Below are 11,349 nucleotides of genomic sequence, written 5' to 3'. Positions count from 1 at the left end.
TATCTCAGTCCCTGGATCCTGTGAATGTGTTGCCTTACATGGCAAAAAGAACTTGGCCAATGTGTTTAAGTCAAGGAAATTAAGATGGAAGATTATCCATGGTTTCTAGTAGACCAAATCTAATCACGTGGGTCCTTAAAAGCAGAGAACCTTTCCTGGCTGTGGCAAGAGGGAGATGTGACTATGGAAGGATGGGCAGCAAGAGCCGATACTGCTGGCCTTTAAAATGAAGAAAGGAAGCCATGAGTAAGGAACAAGGGTAGAAGCTGGAAAAGGCAGGAAAATGGATTCTCCTCAAGAGCCTCTAGAAAGTAATGCAGCTTGTTAAACCTTGATTTTAGCCCAGGGAGACCAGTGTCAGACCTCTAACCTATAGAATGGTAAGAATATATTTGTGTTGTTTTAAACCACTAAGTTTGCAATAATTTGTTACAGCAGCAATAGGAAACTAACACAGAACCCATTTTAGAAACAAATTATATGGCTTGCTATAGTCCTACCACTCTTCAAAGGGGAGAGCTTTTTTAGTTCTCCTTGCAGACTTCCATATCCCAGGACAACATGAAATAGGTTATCAATATGGCATTAATGTCCTAGAAGTCAGACTAGCCATGATTACAATTTCAAATATTAAAAATCCTTTGGGAAAACATAAGTCCTGGACCTCCTGACAACCTCTCCATTCACAAGTTTAGTAGTAGACATAGAGTAGCTAAAATGATTTCCAGTTTGTAGGAGAAGAGACAGACAACTAAGGCCTCAGATTGGCATAAGTGTTCATGCTCTATTCTAGCTGGGAATCTTCATTTGCTGTGAGTGGCTTGCAGCCTGGGTGATGGCATTTCTTCATCTTCAGTAAGTCTTGTGGCCCACTGAGGCAATTACAGACAGCAGAGCATTTTCTAGAGCTAAAAACAAAGAACAAATAACTGGACCCTATTAATCATATCATAGATTGGAGAGGGATAATATTTCAATGTAATTGGGGGAAAAAACAGCACATAATACTTTAAGGAAAAATGAAATTGTAGGCCTTTGTAACAAATAAAAAGGAAACTGTCTAGCGTCTATCAGTCCAAACAACTAAAAGAGCGAGAGTCATCCAAAAATTTCCTTACTTGGCTCTTAGAGGTGGAGGGTAGAAGAAAGAGGAGGTTGCAGTAAAACCTGCCTCAGGGAAAACTCAGCCAATTTAAAGAAATAAGAAATAAGAACATATATGCCCACTCATTGAATGAGTGGCAGCTTCATTTGTTGTGAAGCCCCATGAAGTAGACTTTTTTTTAAAATGTATTTCTCCTTTACAAAGATTTCTTCTGGAAGATAGTTACTACTAGAAGGACCCTGAGATTAGCACCAGAATTATAGTAATTGAACTCTTCTGTTATGAAAGATGTTTCTAAGGACAGTTTAGTACTGTGGGTTCTTCCAGTATTGCTTTACGGTTTTGGTAAATCAGTGACTTTTGCTTTAAAAAAAAATTAGTTGAAAGCACATTTGAACTCAACAGGAAATGTGACAAAATAACCAGCAATTATCTTTCCCAAAATGCAGTAACTGCAAACATAAAAGCTTACGTTTTTATAGCAAGTGGGGAAAAAAAAAAAACTTTTTTTTTGAAAACACATAAGCAGTTCATTCGTAATTTTGTATTTTATGTTTTTGCCCATGTAACTTCTCCATTATGATTTTTAACCTGCTTTTGAGTCTAGATGCATATAATATTTCTCAATATGATAACCGTGTTAAATCGCATGAAATCAATCCAGGAAAGTCTCAGCCTTTCACTGGATAATAAAGAATGAAGTATTTTAGAAAATTCATGTTAAAGATAAATAGAATCCGTCAAATCTAATACACCTTATTTAGTTCTTGCCATGCTGCTTGGCTTCGTCCAAAATGAATTGAGCTGACACATCCTGGAAGAAATAGAAGGAAATACACGTCAGAGGTGATCTAGCAGAAATTAGACTATCGCCTGTAGGGGACATCAGAGAGCGCTTGCTTGTCAGCAATAAGGTCAATTAGGAAGCTTCAAGCCACCTCTATTCTCAATGAAATCATGTGGTTGATTAAAATATGATCACCAGATAATGACTGAAGTTAGCATGATCCCTAAGAAGAAACACTCCTCCTTCCCTTTGCCACTCTTAGCAGCATACGGAACTTTGCAGTTCTATTTCCTTTCGAGAATCTACAGCTGGGCTATGAGAGATTTGCAATTATTTTATTTTTTCTTTTTTTTTCTTTCTTTTTTTTTTTATTATGTTAGTCACCATACAGTACATCATTAATTTTTGATGTAGTGTTCCAGGATTCATTGTTTGCATGTAACACCCAGTGCTCCAGTTACTAACAATTACACAGGTGTAAATGAAGGACAAATTTCAGAAACCATCCCCTCTGACATTTAGTAATTACAAAGTGACCTTTTTCAGAGACATGTCAACATCTTCTTTCATGCCTGGCTAACATTGATCGAGCCCTTGTTATGTTCAAAACTGTGTTCTAAGCACTTTATAAACACTTTTTATGACTTACAACAGCACTATGAGGTCCTTACCCATTGTTACCTCGTTTCGCAGATGAGATAACTGTGAGTTCAAAATGATCGCCATTTGCCCAAGGTCATATCCCTAATATACGGTACAGCCAATAGATATAATTCTAAATGTCTTGTGTCTCAGTTACAACAGGAAACTTCTTGTGTGGAGTGGGGTAGAGTGAGGGGACTCGGGGGCCTTTTATTACCGCTCTATCCATTTTTGGCTCAGCTGCAGCGCTGTAATCCTATATTCATAGCCAGGAGCCCCATGTTGAATGGGACTTATGTGAGATGCTGGTCTCGGAGAGCTCTTTAGTCCTTCACATTAACAAACCAACATGGAGATCCAAGGAGCTGAGTGAATGTAGAGCGAGCCAAACTTCTACATGTCCTGTTTTGATAGTAGCTTAGCTATGAGCAATTTAAGGGAGAAGTAAGTGGAGGCTTTTCCTCTCCTTGCTTTATTCATCCAACAATTCAATAAACATGTATACAGCCTGTGTGCCAGGAAATGTTATAGATTCTAAAGCCCCTGTGGTGGCTGAGAAACAGGTCCTGCCTTCAGAAAACACCGAATCCAGTGATGAAACTGGAGGAAGAGGGAGTTGACAAAGATGTGCTGTAGGCATTCTGCTTCGTGACAGCCCAATGCTAGGAGGACAGATACAAAGAATGTCTCACTCAGTCTGGAAGATAAGAGAGGTATCTTACAAGGGGTAAAAGGATTTTAACTTCTGGCATTCTAAGGTATTAGTGAAAGGAAGCAAAAGTAGCAACGAACAACAACAAAAACTCGATTAGCTTTTTAGGGCTTATACATGTTCTGCAGGCATAAATAAAACGTTGCATTACTAAAACCAACAAACAGACTGAGACCCTGAGCTTCTCAAGGGAAGGAAGTGTGTCTTACCCAAATTTATACTGTCAGTACCTAACACAACACCTAGCTCCCTACGAGTCTGTAGAGCAGCTTAACTGCAGGAACTAAATTCCTCACACAAGTGGGATTGCTCTTGTACCTGAACTGTGTCATCCAAAGCTCTCTTGGGGAATATTAAAAAAACAAGAATTGTTAGGAACCACTGGCCCGATTTATACTTCTTTTTTTCTAGTGACCATCATAACTCTAAAAAGTGTTTATAGAAGAAGGACCACCTGCCTCCAAATCCAGGTTGAGGATCAAAACAGGCTAGACAGTGGAATTGAACCTGAGGTGAATTAGGAAAAAAAAAAAAAAAAAAGAATTGACGTGTGTCGGGGTTCCTACTCAGACTCAATTGAATCAGTTCTCTGTCTTCCTTCTTTCAAGTTTTTCCCCTGGTGGAAGGTTTGGGAGTGGAAATGGAAGAACAGGAAGAAGTCAAGTTTGAAAGGAGAGATGGTAGCCCAGGAAAGTGTCTACAGACTCATTGTGGAACTGAATGCCCACTCAAGAACAGAAATGTCAAGACACTGCCCTATACCTCCCAGCCTGTTCCCAACACCAACAAATATAAACACTTATATCAAAAAGAAAACTCTGGACAGTCCATTCAATGCCAAAACTCTAAAGATCCAGGGAACCCTCTTGCTTTAAGTTATTACAAATAGGTTATTTGGGGGCAGGGGGAGAAGACTACACACTCAAGTAACTTCAGCATTTTCCTGTCTGTTTTTAATAATACTATGTGTAATTTTAAAAATTACTCAACTTTTTTCAGAAATCAAAAAAGGGAAAAACAAATGAATTTTATAAAACAAATCCAACTATGCTAAATTATCACAGGATCTTAGCCTCAGGACCCAGAGTAAATTGAACCAAACCCAAAATGCTCAGGAAAATAAACCATTTTAATAAGGACTTAAGGATCCTCTAGCATCCATGCAGCTGGAGAACCACCACACATATCACTCACTGTGGGGACAGCCTGCTGAGTGTGAGACGTATCAGGGAAAACTTTGTAGGATGGAAAGATGTCTCACAACTAAGCTTTCCTTCAAAATGGGCTTGTGTGTTCCATACCTATAACATGGTGTGATTCATACATGTTAGATCTATAATGTTAAGATTTTATAGGAAAATTTTACAGTTTCTAAGCTGAGTATTAATTTAGAAATCAGTTGATACCATGAACCCTTAGTTAAAGGGATTTGCATCGAGAGAAGTGTGGAAATTAAGAGTAGGCATTTAGAAACTTTTACAACAATCCGACAGTCAGTTTGAATCTGTTGCAGCTCATAAAAAACTGGGGATCAAATTATGTCTTTGATTTTAATGCTATTTTCTGGTCATTTACTTTTTTTTTTTTTCTTAAAGATTTTATTTATTTATTTGACAAAAAGAGACACAGCGAGAAAGGAACACAAACTGGGAGAGGGAGAAGCAGACTTCCCGCTGAGCAGGGAGCCTGATGCAGGGCTCAATCCCAGGACCCTGAGATCATGATCTGAGACAAAAGCAGATGCGTAATGACGGAACCACCCAGGCATCCCTAGTCATTCACTTTCATTTCATTTCACAAAATTGTCAGTTGGATTTTTCTTTTTTTTTTAAATAGTCCTTCTACATAGTTTGAAAGTGCCCCTGGGGGTCATGCTGAGACACCACAAGAATAGCCTGGAGCCATCAGTATGTGAAGCTACGTGTTCGCCTACCTTCACTTTGGAAAAGCAGCATAAGAGTAATCTGTTTTAAATATTGGGTGTCTACAGATCTATGTCAGTCATAATGAAAATTGCAATGATAATATTTACTTTGGAAAGCTAAAAAAAAGAAAGTCATATGCCTAGTGTCTCTCTCCAAACAGTGGGAGAAAATTGTATCTTTATTCTTCCTTCTTTCCCCTCACCTGTCTCCAGGGATGGAAGCATAGCCTAAAATACATGACCAGGTTGAAGAAGAAACTATAATTGCAAAGCTTCTGCCTGTGTTCTGTGCTGTAGACACACGAAGTAGTAGATCCTTGTTTAGTAGAACATTAGAGCCCACTCTGGTAGGGGAGAAAAAGAAAGAAAGAAAGAAGAAAGGAAGGAAGGAAGGAAGGAAGGAAGGAAGGAAGGAAGGAAGGAAGGAAGGAAGGAAGGAAAAGAAAGAAAGAAAGAAAGAAAGAAAGAAAGAAAGAAAGAAAGAAAGAAAGAAAGAAAGAAAGAAAGAAGGAAAACTGATCTTCATGAGAAATATTGAAAATTTGAGGGTTGTTGAAGGCTAAGGTGGTGAGGGAAAGTTCTGGGAAGATGCCTTGGAGATCAGAGCCTAGGCGAAGTTCCTAGTGGAAGAAAAAGGCTATGGGTTTTGAAACAATGTTAATATTCCATTTAAATTATTGCCTGTGCTGCACTATTATATGTGGTAATTTCCCTCCATTAGCCCGAATCTTCAGTAAAAGTCAGCTTCTTCCAATTGCTTTGCATTCATGAAACACAGAGAAAGAATGAAATAGACTGTGTATGTGTTAACTGGGTGTCCAAAGGCGGGTACTGGGGCAATTTCCATTCTGAGACAAATTCACAGGCTCACGGGGCAGCAGGGACTGAGCACAGATCGACTCCACAGAGATCAGGAAAGTTGATGAGAAATGTCCAGAGTCAACATGTGCTCCTGTCTCTCCCCCGGCCAATAATCCACAAAGACCGTGACTCACTGAACTTCAGAAGGGAGTTCAAAATCTTTCTCTAAAACAGGAGAGAAGATGTGGGATGATAATGCTGAGGGCACGGGGGAAGAGCGAGCTGAACTCAGTGGCGTTAACGTTGTCCAGCCATTCCTAAGTGCCAAGTGGAAGAACTTTGTGTTCATCATCTCATTGACTCTTTAAAGAGACCCTAGTGGTTGACTTCAATAAGTATCATATTTTACAAGTTTTATTTTAACAAAGCTAAAAATGCAGCGGCAACAAATTGAAGGTCACTGACTGAGTCCAACCTCCTTCATCCTAGATGAGAAAATTGAAGTCCAAAGACAGTAAATTGACCCGATAGCACATGATAATAGGTGTCAGAGTCAAGTCTAAATGAAGCCCAGAAGAACAGCTAGAGTTTGCTTCTTGCAACAAGAGAGCAGAGAAGGGCTCAATAGCATATTCCTAAAGAATTTAAATATATACATGGGATGTTGTTTTTAAATGCCAGCTTTCTTTCATATCAACCTTATCAGGAAAGTTTCTCTTCTATCTATTCACTGGGTTGGACTTCTCTTCCTTTTCCAAGTCCTTCTTCTATTGCTACTGTTAAACACAGAAGAAGAAAGCCCTGCTCTTTTGGTTATCATTCTCATAAGAACATCTTGTAATGGCAAAAGTATTAGCTAAAGGCAACACTAGGTACATGGATCAGCCTTATCTGGAGACTGACTACTTCAGTGTAACACTTATTAGACTCACCAGTTTTCTGTTATGTGCTGGTTCTATACCTTCCTTGTTATGGAATTTTGTCTTGACGTCTTGAAACTAATTGGGTTAAATTGTGTGTTCAAAGTGAAGGGGAAAGTAGGTAAGGAAAGAATACCCTGTGTAAATTCAGTTGTGTGGACAGTGGATTCCAAGAAGTTCCCACTGTTTAATAGGTGTTGAGATGTCCTATTTGATAGTTCAGCACTCGGCGCCACACCCTTTCATTAAGGTATGAAAGAGACATTGTCCTGTCATCCTGATAATTCTTGATCTCACCCAGGGAAACATTCTTTCCTGCTAGATCATAAATCATGATTTATTTTCCTATGTCCAGCTGATACACAGCTTAAACAGTTCCCTAGACTCAGAAATGATGAGGTTGCATCTTTATTTCTTCTAGTTTATATTTAATTTATTTTAGTCAAAGACTTGTAACAAATTGAGACCATAAAGATCATCTTATGGAAACCCTTTGATTACCCAGATGAGGAAGCTGTGCCTAGGACTGAGTGGGGGTTCCGTGAATGTTTATTGAACCGTTGGACAGAACATGTCTGACTTGCTGGGTCATGTGCAAGAGCTGTGATGAGAAACACAGTCTTGTAACCTTGTAACCTTGCTTGGGTCCTTTCCACCCTGTCACCATCTCCCTTCAACCTTGACACCTGTCTACGAGCTCCTACCTTACCTGCTCATGAAGAGTGAAATTCCACATAGAGATGGGAATCAGAGAAGGAATTTGGTTCCTACACTGTTTACACCTGCATCCTTCTCAAGGAAAGAGTTGGGAATCATCTCTAATGGAATGCTGAACTAAGCAGAAGTAGAGACAAGAACACTTTTTCCTTAACACACACACACACACACACTGGTTGCATATACCATGAAAATATGGAATGGATCCTCATTTCTGTAATATTAACTGATATTGCTGTTATTTAATATTGTATAATTCCCAGCATTTATAGAACAAATGCTTAAGCAACGCTACTTGAACAATTCTGTGAACAAAAGCCATAGGCCACACAATGTCTCTGAGGCTTGTAATAGAGAAACATTTTGACACTTTTGTCTGTAATTTTAATCAGCTGCTTTTAAAAGACAAAAAGAAGTCAATACTTTTGTAAGATCTAAAGCTTAATTGATGCCCCCCCCCCAAAAAAAAAGAGAGAGAGAGGGAGAGAGAGAATTCAGAAGTGAAAAAGTGATGTCAAGGTCCTCACACTTGGAAGAGGTGATTATTAAAAATAAGTAAAATGAAGGCAATAATTGCTCTAAGTGAATCATAAAATGGTGGGAATGATTTCACTCACTTCACATCAAAGTTGTAGGGAGTAGGCACATAGCAAAATCGTTCAGGGAACGTCTCCATCAAACGTATACCCTCTGCCTCTATGATGATTTCCCTAAATGCATGTACTGAAAACTCCCCAAGCCATCAGTGAGAGGACCCTCCCCATTTCTCCTCCTGTTCTTGTTCGTGAGAGCATCTCCACTTCTCTTCATATTGTAGGAAATATTATGAATTTAGCTGGAGTCACAAGGCATTAAGTGTCATGTGAAAGTGGGGGAGCAGAAGGCTGGATGGATTACTTGGAGGTAGTATAGCATACAGATGAAAAAGATAACCCCAGATGTAAAAACCTGTAAAGAAAACAAGGAGCTGAAACTTACCAGGGTTTGTTACCTGCCAGGTAAAGTACTATTTAGGTACTGGTCCATCCTTTAATGTGCTATCTCTTCATTTCCTGAATATTTATTAGGTGCTCACCATAGTCTGTATATGCAATGATATCCCACATAGGTTTATAGATTTGCTCTCCAGCTCCCTGGAATTTGCTTCGCACAGTAGGGGCGATATCCATTCAACCAGGGAAAAATGGAGTGAAAAATTCTGATTCGTGTTATGGAAAAAATGACTGACATGATACAGAAGGAAACACTGAGTTAGAACAGTGTAGGGGCCCTATTTTTATGGGAGGGTCAGGAGGAAATGTTTCTCTAAGAAAGATACGTTTAAGGGGCACCTGGGTGGGTCAGTGGGTTATAGCCTCTGCCTTCGGCTCAGGTCATGATCCCAGGGTCCTGGGATTGAGCCCCGCATCGGGCTCTCTGCTCAGCAGGGAGCCTGCTTCCTCCTCTCTCTCTCTGCCTGCCTCTCTGCCTACTTGTGATCTCTGTCAAGTAAATAAATAAAATCTTAAAAAAAAAAAGAGAGAGAGAGAGAGAAAGATACGCTTAAGCCAAAGCCTCGGGATAAATAACATCCTGCACGGGGAACGAAGGCCTCAGTGCCCCCCTCCTGCCCCTGCACACTCAATTTCAGTGTCAGGGCCGGGACTTCATCGCCCAGTGCCTGTATCTCTTTCCCAGTGGGGCTTTCTCAGGTGGCAGTGAAAAGTGCTGGGGAGTTAACACGCCCCCCCCACAGAGTAGGACTGAAATAATGTCTGTGAGCAGTTGGTGTGCAAATCCCCCCACGTACTGGCCCGTGGCTGGGAGAATTCTAGCATATATGTCTGTTTTCCAGAGTTGCCCAGTGGGAGGGGGCTCCGGCTGTCCACAGTAGTGGCCATGTGAGTGTGGTTCATGACTACACCTTTATTGGTCATTTGTCCTGCCTTGCCTGAAAAATGATTCCCAGGTGCCTCACTTTCACATCTGGGTGAATGGAGCTGGTGGTTTAACTGATGTGGAAAACATTGATTTAGAGAATATGAAACATTTAAGTTTCATCAAGATCATTTTTAGACACCTGTGAAATATATAAATGATATAATTAAGTGGATATATGAGTCTGGAATTCAAAAGTGAGGTCTGGATCAGGGTATAAATTTTTGAGCCACTACCATATTGACAGTAGTGACAGCTGTGGGAATGAATGGAGTCACCAGAGGAGAGAGAGAAGCAGCCAAAAGGAAAAAGGATGAGATCAGGCATTTAGGCATAAAACAACCCACACCCCGGACATAACTTGGTCGTTCGGCTGCACAGCAGCTGTCCCCTCCTCTTGCTATTTTTCCCATGGAACTTCTGTGTGGTGCTTATCAGATCTCACACTGAACTACATGGCTCATGACCTTCCATATTTTTCATTTATTACTTTTAACGCTGAATTCTGAGCACTTTTCTTGAATCTATCCAACTTCATACTCACCTGTGTCTAATTTACTATTTAGCATGCTCATTGAGTTTTGATTTTATTTTAATCCAGTGGATGATATTTTTATTTCCAGAATTTCTATTCAATTCTTTACAAAATCTGAGTTCACTTTTCCCATATTCTCTTCTCGTCTATTTGTTCTATTTCTTCACCCTATCAAACTCTTAAATTTTTATGGTTTAGTTTTTTAGTTCTTGGGGTGCAAATACTCCCTTTTTTGTTTTTAATCTGCTGTTTATTCTCCAGTGATGCATTTGTAGTAGTTTTTGTGTGTGTGAGATCAACCCCAAAGAGACTTGCATTTGATGGGAGGTTCACGTGCCTGGGCTGGGGACATTTTCCTCTAGAGTTGCTTTTGCTTTGCCTTACCTAGCTTCCAGGAGAACATCAGTTATATATTGGTTTTTATGCAAAGAGCCCAAGCTTACAAATTATTTTTCATGGGTTGTTTTTCTTTCTTTTTTTTTTTTTCCCTGAAGCCTTCAAGATGATGGCAGATTTCCTTGTCTCACCTCAAGACTGGGGTGAGGGGTATGTTTTTATTGCCTTTTTTCCAGTAATAGGCCAGCGGTTCAGAGCATCAGAAATGGCTGGTTTTAGACTTGATAGTTCCTACTTGCAAAATTTTTTAGCCAGACCCCTTCCCCCATGCCTCTCATGACAAGTAGACCCCCCAACAACACCCATTAAAGCTATATTCCAAACTACAAGTCAATTCTTTTAGATTTAGCTCCAGATAACTATGCTTCCTTTGAAGTCCCTCTTTGTTTAGGGAATTCTCTGTCTTGGTTTCCTGCTTGGCTATGTATCCAAGAATTCTTAGACTTGGTTGACAGCAAATCCCTACTCATTAAGTTGTAAACATGAAATCACTCTGACTTCTCTATCAATTGCTACCAATTGTGTCCTAATTAGTTCTCCTTCCCACTGAGTATCCATCAGGAAAACTGGCAACTCCTTGATCTAAGGCAATCACTTTCCAACTAATAAAACACTCTCATTTGGGCCACTTCTGAGTGTATTTTCTGTTGTAGAATTATAATCTCACATGGTACTCAAGGCTTTCACCAGCTCATAAGAGCCTACTGCACATATCTCTTCCCAGCTGAGCTCAGAGTTCAGTGATGTCCTGTTGGAACCCAAAATTGGTCCTGGTGGGAGTATGTACACCACGGTGATCATTAAACACTATAAATCACACATTCCCCACTCCCCTACCACCTCCAGAGAGGCACAGCACTGTCCTTCCTCTCAAGGCTAAAGGTGTGGCCCCA

The 11,349-nt window shown here is 40.0% G+C and overlaps 1 long non-coding RNA gene across 1 annotated transcript; it reads right to left on the bottom strand.

Annotated features, from left to right (window-relative positions):
- Positions 1 to 405: 405 nt before the first annotated feature.
- LOC116864436 lies at positions 406 to 2,460 on the bottom strand. The gene is made up of 3 exons (XR_004382007.1): positions 2,430 to 2,460; positions 1,861 to 1,919; positions 406 to 908 (listed from the first exon to the last, which is right to left on the bottom strand). It is a non-coding gene; the product is annotated as an uncharacterized LOC116864436 (long non-coding RNA).
- Positions 2,461 to 11,349: the final 8,889 nt, after the last annotated feature.

The sequence above is a fragment of the Lontra canadensis genome, unplaced genomic scaffold (genome assembly GCF_010015895.1).
Source record: "Lontra canadensis isolate GAN:19392208 unplaced genomic scaffold, GSC_riverotter_1.0 scaffold5, whole genome shotgun sequence".
Lineage (NCBI taxonomy): Eukaryota > Metazoa > Chordata > Mammalia > Carnivora > Mustelidae > Lontra > Lontra canadensis.
Note: the sequence above shows the minus strand (reverse complement) of the source record. Positions and strands in the feature narration are given on the sequence as shown.